Genomic DNA, 15,000 nt, shown 5'->3' on the forward strand with positions numbered 1-15,000 from the left:
TACGTACTTACCGGAGTTGCAATTAAAATCAATTAGGAACTCATTTAGCGAGTATATTATCATTTGATTAACGTTAACTCTTCGTTAATTTCCGCAAAATTTCAAAACCAACTAAACAAGCAAATCGTGAATTAGAGTAAGTAGATATCGTAGGATAATAATACGTTTTAAACTAGTAGTACATTATTAAATTTAAGTAGATGTAATTGAAATTTATTATCCGAATATGTTCGTATATTGTATCTAGGAGGGATCGAATGTTCATTGAGTTTTAGATGTTTATAATCAAATTTCCAACTTTTACGTGAGATTATTCTACGTTTTAATGCCACTTTAATTATACCGAGTATTTCAAAAGTAGGTACATACATCAGACGCGAACTATGAATTTTCATAAGTGCCATTCGAATCGAATGAAACGATAAGTATTAAATTAATTGAAATTCATAAGTACATCATCTCGAACTTGATTTCGTCTCTATCGTGAATATTTGGAACTATAAATTCACGATAACATAACGACGATTTGATAGCTAATAAATTCATTCATTTTTATAAATTACGAGTTTTTTTCCACTCGATATTTTTCGTGTTCCGTAAACATAAGCAATAGCGTACGGCCGGCCCCTATTTGATAAATTTATCATGAAGCTAATAAAACACGTCATCAAAAGCTATCGTGCGTGGTAATTAATTTGAAAATAATTCATAAGATCGAACACGCGAATTAATTAAAAACGATCGGCCATTTGTCGATCTTACTCTCTTGGCTAACCGTATAGCATCATTTCATCAACTTTTTAATGTAATACGTTTTGTTTTTCGGCACGCGTACTACGAATCAATTGTATTTGACGATTACATCGACTTAGCCAATAATATTTGTTGATGTTACAACGGGATACTCTCGAGTACAATTTATCAAGGGTTTATCCCGCTACTTGACCTACGTCGAGCAAACATATTTGTACGATTTATCTTTTCGTTTACTATACGCCAAACAAACATTGCAATTTGTTACCTCCCATATCGTTCCTGAGTAAAACACGATTTTTCCCGTTCGTTTATTTTTATCTGATTTTTCTTTGTCATTAAAATAGATATATATATATATATTGTATAATAATCAAGGAATAAAATTATCGACGAAGATATCTAAAAAGAAAAGAAACGCAAATGCAAAAGTTATACGAACGATTCGGATCCTTGAGTATATCTAAATAAAATGAACCATCTAAACTTTTGCAATTTCATTATGACTTGATTAAAAGCACGTTAATTATCAAATTGAAGTCGAAAACTTAATACGATGTCAAAGAGAAGATGGACGTAAGGACGAAAAGCCAATGAGAGTTAAAACGAGAAAACAAGGAGGAAACAGAGAGAAGAGAGAGAGTAAGAGAAATTGTATACCCTTAGGGGGTAAAAGATAGACGGAGAGATAGAGACGGAGATAGAAATAGAGATAGAGAGAGAAAGATCTAGTTCTAGCAAAGTCTTGCGAGTAGTTCGAAGGTGGTTTCGAATCCAGATTCTCGAGAGTTAAGCCAAACCACCTTCTCGACCGAAACGTACTCCCGTTCTCTCCGTACAGTCTGTTCTCTAGCAAGTCTGAAATGAGATCTGCGAGCTCGTACTGTCCTTGATTCTCGCATGCAAACGATCATGGATGCTCACTCAATATCCGCCAAGTTGCGAACCACTTCGATAATCCTCGAATCAGTCAACAAACGTGTGCGAGTGTGGTATGTATGTAAGAACGAGAGGGTTGAAGCTTCAAGAAGCTAAGGAGTGGGGGTTAAAGAAGGATAGGATAAATCACGCGTTTCCGAGTTCTCTCGACGATTTTCTCACCATTTTCCGGCTATCTCTTACTGCGTTTACTTACTTGCCACAAAGTAGATATAGAAACAAACGAGAAAATGCTATTTTCAAAATTGAAATAGAAAATTCAATTACTACGTTTCGCTGATACGCTTTCTGAACAAATGATTTTCTTCCGAAAGATTGCCTGGAAGAAAATTATCGTGCAATTATTTGACGATTTACTTTATTTTATTTCATTCTTCATTTCCTTCTCTTCCTAATATCTCGCATTTCTCGTGTCTTACGTTGCATTATTTCTCGATCAATTCGATCGTAAATGTTGTAAAAACATGCGACGTTTGAAAGAACAACAGTAAAAGATTTCAAAGAATCGGTATAACCGAGATATGAAAAATTCATAATAAAAGTCCTAAGGACATTCGAAAGTAGTTTGGACATAAATGTTTCACTAGTAAGAAGTTTCCTTGGAAAATTCAATTAATTATTATCCAACATAAAAAGGAACGTGATAAATTAATAAATATTATTTTTAAGAGTAAGTTTATCTTCATTAACAGGGTAACAATTCGGATAACATGATAATGTCTTCTCGTTTGTTTTTCTTACCCTCGCTTATCCCATTAAAAAAACGATGTGCTAATTGAATCATAGCGGACTCGTAGATAAAACTCATTCTTCTTTTCGGAACCATTTATCCCATCGTGTAATAGCTTCTCTCTCGTGTCCTCGAACGCATTGCTCGATATTGCAGGAGTTTATTTGTTCGGTTCGCTCGGTGATTTATTTCCGGTCTCGAAAAGCGTGCACGGAAGCTAGCCGAAGAAGGAAAGCGATACTGCAATGCGGCGGTTAGTAATGCCAAATTTAAGTGGAATGTTAGCATGATACACGTTATGGTGGACCAGGAACGAAGGAGAAGAGAGAAACGCGGTCTTTATCATTTTCGGCCAAGCTAGCATTCGCCACGGTCGACCGACTTTCTTTCCGTTCCTTGACTTAAATCTTCTGTTTCCGTTGGTTCTCATAAAATACGTAGATATTAATTCATGGTAAAACGAATGACATTGTAAGTGACGTAAGCAATGTTTTCATCGTAATTTCATTATTTATACATCTTATTATCATTCATCTTATTATTAATATTTATGGAACTAGTTGTTCCTCGTATTTTGTTTTTGTTTATTTATATTCAAGAATTACATTGGTTTCTGTAAATATTTTGAAAAATAATGATTAGTCATGCTAATTGTCGGACAGATCACTCGTATACAGTTGACTTTTAGTTGTTAATTCTAATCACGCTCGTCTAACTATGCTTCTCTCTATTCAAACGGAATGAGCTTGAATGAAATGGAAAGCGTCAAGTAACATCGAATCTCGCGAGAACGTTAGAAAGTCGAGCAGAATGCAAATGTCGATCTCCGTTTCGCGCACAGGATCCCTTTGTCCTTGGTAGAAGCGTGTCGAGTTGGTAGAGAAGCACGTCGTAGAACGAGATTATTCGAGCCTAGAAGAGGGAGAAGGGAAAGAACGATCGATGGGATGTCGAGGGAAATCCCTTCTGTGTTACCTACAAAAGGTAGGACTGCCCCCTCCTGCATATTGCAATGGAAGCCTCAAAATTACTTTCGAACTAGATAGTTAATGCTTCGTCCCTTTAAATATTCCAATTCGTTGCCCGCCATCTCTCCTTCGATCCTTAACTCTCTCTTTTCATTCGAAAAGCCGAACCAAACTGAAATAAATTTTTTCACCTTCTCCGTTTGAATATTTCCAGGATATTTCCTTTTCTTTCTTTTGTCTTACCTTTTTTCTTCTTCTTCTTTTCTTTTTTTTATATTAAAAGCAATCCTGCCAATATCTTTTCTATTTTCCACTTCTTTTTTCCATTTTTATGTTTGCCACGTGACGAGAATAAGTAAATTCTAGTCGGAATTTTCTTAATTAAATCCTATCGTTATCATTCATTTTAATGCGATTCATTCATCTTTTTTTTTCACTTTTTTATTTTCCCTCTACTTTTCATCGTAATTAGTGTTCTAAGAATATAATCTACACTATTATAATAAATAATATTTAATATTTTCTAGAAAAATAATATCCTGATTATATGTAGCATTATTAACTTTCATTAGTTCAATTTATTATTTCATATTTCGGTATTTTGTTGTGTTGATAAATAATTCGTCATTAAAAAGAGAAACGATCCTATGGATATTAAAAACTTTCGACAAAATATTCCCAACGTGGAAGGTGTTTGTGTGCCTTCCTTTATAAAAGTAACAAAAAAAAATAAATAAAAAGAAAAAAAAAAGAAAAACTTTGAGAGTTGGAATTAGTCCGTTCTTTATGGCCACGTTTCTTCTGCAGGACGAGAGCTACTGAACGTCGTAAAGCTTATAGATACAGAAAAAACTTCTCGTCGGTCCATCGCAACATTTTTGCGTTCTCATTCCGACTAATGCCTGCGATATTTTACGTTAGTGATCGTTTAATAAAAAAGTTTCCAACGATATGCAAAATCATGTTCACTTTTTACACATTTATACTTGAATATATACTAAGTTAAAAAGATTTCATCTTTTGATTCGTGATTAAAAAGGATTAGAATTAAATGTGATAAATAATAATATTATTACGATAATAATTTCGAAAATATTTTGCAATAGAATCCAATTACATTTAAAAATTTCCCACAATTTTATATTATAAACAAGAATTTTCTGAATTCGTTTACGTATACCTACACGTATTTTATGAAATATTATATTATATTTATTCCATTTCTTTCATTTTCCGATATGCCATTAATCTAATTAGTAGTATTCATTCTAATTAGTTAGAAAGGTTGTAGATATACCTGCGTTATTCATAAAACTAAGAATCTTAAAGAGCATTAAAGACAGGAATATACAAGAGCTTTCGTGCAAGTCTATCGAAGGGAATCGATTTAACGTTAATGTTTACGAACGATATTACACGTAACATCCGTTCTCGTTGGTCCTTCTTGGAAACAAGACGTGATCCTGAAAGCTCTCCATCTAAACATAATTTTCAGTAGATATCTAACGAGAAAGGAACACAGCTTTCGGATATCCACGTAATATGATCAAGATTAACGTTCATTTCGTTTGGATCTCTCGTATCGCCTACAAACGCAAGAATCGATTCTAATAGTCAAGCAAGATTGGATTAGCCTCTGGCAAAAAAGAAGACTGTTTCTGACAAAAGAATTCGTGTGATCTTTCGAGTGTACTAAGAGATTTATCGATCGATTGATACAGTGAAAATCTTTACTAGAATTTTGCAAGGTGAAACGTATAAACATGGTCATTTAAAAATAACCTAATTGAAAATTTCGATTTACTAAAAAATGTATTTGTTTCATACAATTTCAAATAATTTGTTAATAAAATATAGACATGTGGTACGATTAGAATCGATAAGAAAGCCTACAAAAATCGAAAAGGATATAAAACAGTAATACTCTGATTTCTCATGTCCTAGTTCGACCGATTATATGAAGGACGGTAATATGAAATCATTCGATTGCCGAATAATATCGTTAATTAGTCTGTAATACAGATACGAGATAATTAGATAGATGGCATTCAGGATGTGTTCGAATGTAGAACCTGATACATGGTAATAACGAGAGATGCGTCCTCATTTGTCATATCGTTCGTTCAGATTTATTCGAATCTCATGAATTAAGTTTCTTTTATTTTATCATCTAATTCATTATATTTTATTAAATGTCTAAAGTTATTAATAAGTTCTTCCGTTGAAATATTGTCGTAAACTTCTCGAAAAGATACTCTTTCACTTTTTTTGCTATACCTACATACTTTTTTTTTATAAATTATGGTTAAATCTATTATTCGATATTTTCAGATTAATTGGAGTAATCGAGATTCTCGTACAATACCATAAAATAGCAAGGTTTACGACGTCGGGGTCTTGCATATGCATCTTCCCAATTGATATTCCCTCTCGCGAGATTTAGTCAAGACAAATTCGTAACATAACGTAATGATACCTATATCTATCTTGCAACGTCGTAATTTAATTATGAATAATTCTATTTCTACATCTATACTTCGATCGAACTAGTCTTTCGCGAACTATTATATATTCAAAATTTACGTAGATATATTAAGATCTGACTATGTCGACGAAAATTCCAAGAAGATGATGGATCTTACTATACCTGTCAAATCAAACATACGAGCTTATCAAATCTTTATACCATCCTTCGACGAATCTACTTTGGTAATGAAATTTATGATCGTTATAGATAATCATAATATTTTTACAGATGAGTAGCAGATATCATTAATGTATAACGCATCATCATGTAATCCGATTATATCATCCACGTTCATTTGCATGTGCATGAACATTTTCAATCCATTATCTCGGAAATACAGTGCAGCTCATACTGTCAGCGATGTTACGATTCAGCAATGTGGTATACTAGTGTAAATGCTAATATGATATCTGCGCCATCGAAATAGGACAATAGTCAACCCGTTGACCAAAACGAAGGCGCTAATTAGTAAACGTTTCGCGTTTAAGCCTAAACGACTGCATTTAAATGTCTACGTCGCTTATTCGTGATAACAAGAAACGAGCTAACGTAACGCATACGTTGCTAAATATACTTGCTATTTCTTTTTAAATTCGGTGCTTTTATGAGTCAAATGAATATCTTTCCGTTTATATATAAACTGGTATTGTTAAAAACACATTATGATACTTTTATGTAAATTAATTTTACCATTCGGAGACAAATAAATTTCAAGGATATTTAAGGACAACTAGGATGATGTTGGATTTAGTCGAAACGTCGATTCGAGAACTTGGTAATTACGACGATTTTCTTTCTTTTTCTTTTTTGTTTGCTTTTTTTTATTATTCATATACATAGATAAATACGTAGAAAAGTTGTATCAGACTCGTTGTAGTTAGGAAGATAACGTTTACAAATGCAAATTAACTTGACCAACGTTCTTTGAGATTCAAATCCATGCAAATGGATCCTTCCTTGCGTCCTTCTGACGTGCTACGGCCGTGACGAACGTTCGAGAAGTTTGTAAACGCGAATTCGAATAAGGAGAAGAGAGATAGCATACTAGTCGGAGGGAAGGAATAAGTAAATAAAAAGCAGAAAGGACGACGCCAGACGTCGTTTCGTCGACGTTTCTTTGGCGCCGAGGACTCGCGTCGATGACGCCAAAAGGATGGCGTCGAAACGACGCGTCTGTGCTGCCCTAGAAATTCAGAACTGATCGAGAGGGAAAGGAAGGTCGTAAGAGATGACTCGATCCTCTCTTTTTGGAATATTTCGACGTTCTATCCGAAAAAATTCTTTCGTAATCTCCTGCCTCATTTCTTTTTCTATTCAAAATTATTTTCGAAAACATTGAATTTTATCTGTATCGATTTAAGTTATTAAAAGGAAATAGTATCTACAAAACAAAACAAAAAAAGAAAAGAAAAGAAAAATTCGATTATATTCCTTCAATGCATGATTATTCAAATATTATTACTATCGTCATAACATTTATATTTGTTATATTTTATTTCTATTACAATATCATAATGTTTTTTTTTTTACTTCGTTTGTCGGATTTTATAGATTTATATATTATTATTATATCGTCATCACATTCATATCATATTTTATTTTTATTATATAAAATATAAACGTTGTTATATTATTTCACATATGATCGAACTCAAACTCGATCCTTTTTTCGAGAGATCCTTGTTATCTTCTTCTTCTTCAAGAAGAAATCTTCGACATAGCTAATACATAGAACGTGTCCCTTGGTATATCGAAAGCACGAACGGTCAGGCACAAGCTGGAGCGTATTCTCGAAATCCTAGATCAACAACCGCATCCACAAACGTTGCGATACTCGCCTGAGATTCGGCTTACCGTCAGGATTTCAAGCGCCGTTGAATACCGCATCCGACAGATCGGATCTGACGGACAGGCCACGTTTCGCAGGCTGCACACGCGTTTACCGAAACGCGTCATTTCCGAAACGACTTCAATGCTCCTCTGTCGACGATCAATCGAGAGTTCGATGAAAGCGTTCGATAGGATTACTAGATCTAACGTTTCATCTTACAAATAAGGATTTTAACCTTCCATAATCTAATTTTGTATTCATATGTAATTGTAAGAAGACGAATATGAATTTTTTGATACGTACGAACTAACGCATTTAATTTTTTCATTTGAAAATTACGTGTCTTTATAAAGAGTTAAAAGAATGATATAAAAGAAGGAATGAATATTTCATTCTGTCAAAATTTTCCTTAAATAATTTCTATTTTTCAACGAATTATAAAATTCATTTTTTTATTAGACAATTTCCCGATATCATCAATTTCTCCTTCTGATAATAATCGATCTATTCTGACATTATAAATTGGTAGATATAAAATTTATAGATTTATAATTCACTTTATTTCTATGACGTATATCTGCCATAAAGAATTGTCATATCATTCGTATCGATAATGCGATCATATTATAATGATTGTATTAAAATCGTGTTATACGCAAAAGATTAAAACTGACTGTATGCTATTAAATGTAGCCACGTAAGATGTTCGCGATCGTATGATACTCGTACGATATTGCGAACATGCAAATATGACTGTGTGAATCAGAGAGTTTGAGTGGGAGAATTGAAGACGTGATGTAATTCACTGAGTCATACTACACACAATTAAATTCATATCATACAAAATTTATCTGTAATATGCGTAAATATCTGCTTTTTTTTTTAGGAATATATAAAGATTTATCAGATATAATAAATGTAAATATTAATAATGATACATATATATAAATTATAATATATAAATATTTTATAAAAATTCCTAATATATTTTAATATTGTAATCTATATTTGATATATATTTCACATATACTTCATAGACATTTCTATCATAAATTCCAACGATTTTCTTGACACGTAGTGACTTATCACAAGTCATAAGAAGAGTCCAGCGGAGGGATTCAAAATTTCCTTACTTTCATCGTATGCACCGGTCTCGCGAGAGTGCATTAATATGCATTATTTCGCGGAGCTTATGAATGCAGCATAAATAAGAGCCGTAATAGTTGACGGTGTAAATTCTCGCGAGATCGTTCGCGGCAAAAATAGTCTAGCTTTGAGATTGCACCCGTCTTTTCGGATTATGTGTTTCTCAAATCGCGTTTGCGATTTTCTCTTAAAAACGTCTTCGTGAATTTTCGTGAATTTTCACACTTGTAAGATCAGCAATAATTAATCTCTCTCTCGTAATATATCTACATAAACAAAAATATGTGTTCGCAAGAAACGCGAGAAATAAATAAGCACAAAAATGTAATATACGTATGTAATTACATATTTACATACATATGTATTTACGCAATAAATGAATGAACAATTAGAAAGGAATTTTATCTTTCATGTAATTTTTTCCACATTAGTCGAAAAAAATACTTTCATCGTCATATTTTCCGATTAAATTGATATAAACTTCATGAATCAATTACGAAGCGCAACATGTAATCGATTCGATAAAGCTAATCGACGTTCTAGGAATTCCAATTTCTCGTAATTCACTTCGATCGAGTATGCATACTCATTTTTCAAATTTCTACGACTAGAAATCAAACTGGAATATTGAAATATACCCGCTGGAAAATTTTCTCTATTTTCTAAGCTATCTCTTGAAAGTTCAGGAATATAGTATATTTCAACTGTCCGATCTTACAAGCTCGATCGCCTATTTCGTCGAAGACATTGCACTAGTAACGTAATGTAGTACTATCTTTACTCGAGGCATTTTTCGTAGATAAGAGATCCTTTTGCGCGTATGAGACAGAACTCCGCGGCAGCTCGTAAAACTTTACGAGTTTCGTTTTCTGCGTCGAAAGAGTCGCTTGGGAGAGAGGCCTGCCTTCGGATTGTGATGACTTTTGGGTGTAAAAGTCTTTCCATTTCAGACTTGGAACGTTTATAGTTATTTGTTTCATTTAATTCTTTGCTCTGTTTATGTGTGTTTGTGTCTATACATACGTATATACATATATATGCATATATATATTTATATATCTTTATATATGTATATATATATCTTTATGTATATATATATATATATATATATATATATATATATATATATATATATATGTACATATATGTATGTCTGTATATACAGGCAGATGATACACGATATATGATCTAACAATATTGATATATTGTTTACGTGATATATAAACTCAAACAGACATATTTATCGAAAATATCTGAAACTAAAATATACATTTTCATATTACTTTTTCCTTTTGGAATTTTATTGTAAACTCCTTTACTCTTGCTTCCGACACTTTTGGTAACGCCTCTTCTCACGTTTCATATTATCGGATTAAGTTTTTCTTGATATCGAGTATTCTCGATATACAATAAATCGCATGCCCATCATCCTTGATATTTTCCAACTTTTTATCAGTTACATTTGATCGATAGTCGTTTATTAATAATCGTTGTAAAAAGAAAAAAAGAAAAACATAAAAGAAAAGATCTTATTTTTGGCGCTGTTCTTTAAATAATTCTTATGTGTCATAACCACTAGACAAGCCATAGTTTCTTATTCGCAAATGGACAAAACATGTCTGGTCTAGGCAGACATTCAATAGACACTATGCATTCCTTCAGTTTGCTAGCTTTTCAAAATTCACTCTTCGAGCACTTCTGAATCTCATTCATACGAAAATACGTTCGCGATGTCCTTGGAAAACTTATGTACGATAAAACGAATAGAGTAGTTGTTGAAAATAAGAAAAATGGAAAACCACGAGGAAGGACGAGAGATTTTAGAAAAATTCTATTTTTAATTCTTAGGTTGATGATCATTGAATATAACCTTTGTTAAGTCAGGCAAATCTATCGTATGTAGATAGGTATATGCAATCGCTTGTAGTATATGTATATATGTATGCACATACGATCGGCTATCTATGGCAAAAAGGTATTTTCCTCTCTCTCGCTCTCTCTTGTTCACTCTGTTAAGTCAGATGCGGCATACTCGCGTTCCGTGACAAACATAATCTACTTACGAGACAAATCCTCTTATCGCGTCACTGTTAGAATCTCTATTTGCTATATCACGTATCGGCTTGAATAAAGTAATCGATTCGAGACTGGTCGAATTTCAGTGATCTTCATTCTGTCCAGATGTTCGTCAGCCGAAAAATAGAAAGAACTAAAAAGGTATACGGGATACTCGTTTGCCTGAAAACAACAACAAAAAAAAAAAAGATGAGAAAGACGCGAAAAAAGGAAACAAAGTTTTTATTGGAATAGTTGTAGGAATGTCAATATAAATTCCTCCAAATATTCATTCATATTTTCTCTCAATATTTCTGATGAAATGGACTAACGTGCCAGGTTTATAAAAATACAATAAATGTAATTTTAGCACCTCGTTAAAAACACATAATTTTTCTTCAAATACCACCTACCTTACTTTTTTAACAATATGTTTATTATAATCCTCATTCAACACATATCAAAATGCATTAATCAACTATATATACTCCTATCAATATAGTTGCTTATTCAATAACGAAGGACTCAATCTAGTTTTAGACACATGGATATAGATTTCCCGAAATATTCATTTATATTTTTTCTTGATATTTCAAACAAACAAAAAATCTTGTGTTTTATAAAAGATTTTTTCGAAGATATTATCCATCCTATTTCTTTAACAATATATAAAAGATTGGTATTGTTTATTATAATCCTTCTTCGGCAACTTCACAAATGCAAATATAGTCAACTATACATATCTACTCATACCAATGTAGCTGTTTTTTCTCTTAACGATATAATAAATTGGTGGAAATTTAATATAGGAAATTTAATATAGGAATTAAATATAGGAAATTTAATACAGTTTCATAATTAATAGATTTATTATAATAACATGTCAATGATATTTTTCTCCGATATTTCGAGGAAAAAGAAGAATTCACGTGTAAAAATTATAAAAACACAATGAATGTAATTTTCATCCCTCGTAAATATTCTTAAAATATCATTTACTCCATCTTTTCACCGATCAACTATATCATATCAATATAGTTGCTTTTTCAGTAACGAAGGATTAGATCGACGGAAACTCGATATGGTTTCCATTCAGCATGAAAATTCACGTTACGTTGCTAGGTTTCATTTTTTCTTCTTTTTTTTCCCTTTTTTTTTTTTTATTTACATCACTTCTCGCACTTTTAGCACTTTCCAAAGCTCACGTTATTGGCCTATAGGAGATTTGTTTAGTAAATTCAATAACGACATAGTAGGGACATAAATGGAGAATAGAAATTGTATTTCGACTTGATTTTTGAACCGAACAAAATGGAACGATGGATTTGCTTGTAATACAGATATAAAGATATATAGAGATCGATTGATAAAACTATATATACATATATACGTAAGTATACGAACGTACACATATAGACGGTTTTGAAAGAGGGTTAATCGAATCGTATGTAACAGTGAAGTAACGAGAAGTTTCGTTAAGCAAACGAGGCAAAAATCGATAGAAACTTCGACTTAAACTTTAGTTCGATCATATCTCTTTCTTTCTGTTTTCTTCCACTTGAACTAAAGACTCCGTAAATGCCATAAAAAACGATCGACGATCGATTAATCGGTCGCGATCGTTTACTCGTAACGGAGAGTCGTTACTATTCAAGTTAAATGAGATTTCCCGTCGAAACTGGCGAGTTTCCATTTGAGAAAACGTCCTACTACACGGAACGAAGACCGAACGAGCGCGTTTTTATGTCAACAGAAAACGATATTTTTGAAGGAGCGCATTGTGAGCTGTTCGATCTGTTCGTAAATCGCGTTAGGATAAGACCTCACTGAATATCGATGAAAAGGTATTACGATTCTTTGCAACGACCTTCCCTTCCTCCCCACCCCTCCCTCCCACCCTCACTCTCTCTTTCTTTCTCTCTCCCTCTCTCTCTCTCTCTCTCGTTCTCTAAGAGTCTGTCTACGTTCTTCAAACGTTTGAACTTTATTTCGAATCGCGATGTCGAACTTGGCACTCGGAGCGTTCTCGTTCGAGAGAGAAATACGAGTCGTCGAGATATTCAAGGTCATGCGACGAAATTCGTGTTATTGTCGGACGGTCGTTTATCATTTCGGAGGAAAAGATCATACTCAATTATTAATACATGTTTATCTTTGTTTCGTCTATAAAACTAATTGGGGTTACGATAGGTTTACTTAACTTATCTAATGTTTTCGCTTTATTTATTTTAATATGTTTCTTTCTTTTTTCTTTATTCTTCTCTTTTTCTTTTTTACATTGGCACACGTTTATATTAATTAGAAAAATAAAAGTTCATTAAGGAAAAGCAATTACTTCGTTCGAAGCGTAATTAAGCACGGATCGTTAAGCGCCGGTATGATCCTTTTTTTATTATTTCTTTCTTTATTTTTCTTTTTTTTCCTCTTTACCTTTCCTCTTTAATAGAGCTACGATTTTCTGGTGGCTTATCGACGAACTTAGACTTATTATTCCATATATGTATTTTCAATTTAGGAGGCTATTATCACAGGGAACAGCACGAAGTAAGAGAAAACTTGAACGCGTTAGTAGAAGTGCTGCAACAGCTGGCACGAATGCGTTAAAAATGACACTTAACACGTAACAGTACGATAATCGACGTTCATTCGCTTAGCATCCTATCTCACATTCTGTGCCGGAAAAAAACTCGTTCATGAAGAAAATTGTTATTTGAATTTATAAAGAAGTAATCCTTATTCCCTCGACGTGAATATTTCGATCATTATTTCTTTTATATCGAATATTTTCTATGAATTTTATTCATCGATATTTCTCTCTGATTATAATATGAAAGATCCAAAGGATTCGGAAATAAATCTTAAGAAATATGTCAATGTGAAAAATAAATAAACTGAAATAAGAGATATTTTGTTATTCGTATCTTTCAACATCGTCCATTCTGTTTACAATAACAAGACATTCAATCAGAGTAGTTCATAGCTAAAGGACTACCATTAGTTTCTATTCGAATTCATGCGCTGGTATATGGAAGGCATTGCTCACAGACATAGTATAACATGCATGTATATGCAGAAACGTACAGCCTATCTCGGTCCACTCTATCGATTTAGGCAATCGATAATCATCGAGTCTTCTGCATTAATTAGCGCTGACTAATTCCACTCATTGTAACATGTTTACAGTTAATACTTGTGTATAGCTACTGACACGCTTTACATTTATATCATTTTACTATCGTTTTTCTTTTCATATGTGTACGGATCTATGTATGTACAATAATACATATAGATAATTGTATCAGAATCATATAATTATCTCGGCGCACGTATATATGTTACGAACGTAACGGAACGATATTTACTTCCAATCATGTACTTACATACAGATATTTCGTCACACACGCATTTCAACACATCTCTTATGATTAACTATATTTATAAATATCTCTCTTACTCTCTTCCTCTCACTCTCTCTCTCTCTCTCTCTTAAGAGATATAGGCAACAACAAGAGAAAAGGAGTTTAAATCTTTCGATGAAAGTTTTTTATTTTCTAATATTAACGAATTTTTCGATATTTTAATTTTAATATATTACATTCGGTGAATTCGACGTTATTAAAAATTAAATTATTATTAAATACATTTCAATGTTTGTCGCTTTTATTCATACATACATACATTTAGATATATATTTATACATGTATTATATACTTTCTTCGTCAATCGAATTCATTCAACTTTGATTTGTATTATTCATTTCATTTCGCTCGTTGAGATCTTCCTCGTCAATGAAGATTTTTCTCTTCGTTGAAATTATCCGACGGAATATATCCCAATAACAAGGTGAATAATTATCTTTGTAAAGATGGACAAATGGAAATGACGAGTTTATCCAATTAATACTTTCGATAGTATTTTAGCGGAAAAGTAGATATTTTGCATTTGAAATGATTACAAATGAACGAAGGATTTTATAATACTACGTAATACATTATTGTCTTATCAAATATTATATCTGCTTTTATAAATGATTATCAGTAGATACTGCATA

The 15,000-nt window shown here is 32.5% G+C and overlaps 1 long non-coding RNA gene across 1 annotated transcript in view; it reads left to right on the plus strand.

The window, feature by feature from the left end:
* LOC127071237 (uncharacterized) overlaps window positions 1-15,000 on the plus strand; it is a 220,056-nt gene that overhangs the window by 171,456 nt on the left and 33,600 nt on the right. The gene's annotated exons all lie outside the window — the stretch shown is intronic.

This window comes from Vespula vulgaris, chromosome 1 (genome assembly GCF_905475345.1).
Source record: "Vespula vulgaris chromosome 1, iyVesVulg1.1, whole genome shotgun sequence".
In the NCBI taxonomy this organism is placed as follows: Eukaryota; Metazoa; Arthropoda; class Insecta; order Hymenoptera; family Vespidae; genus Vespula; species Vespula vulgaris.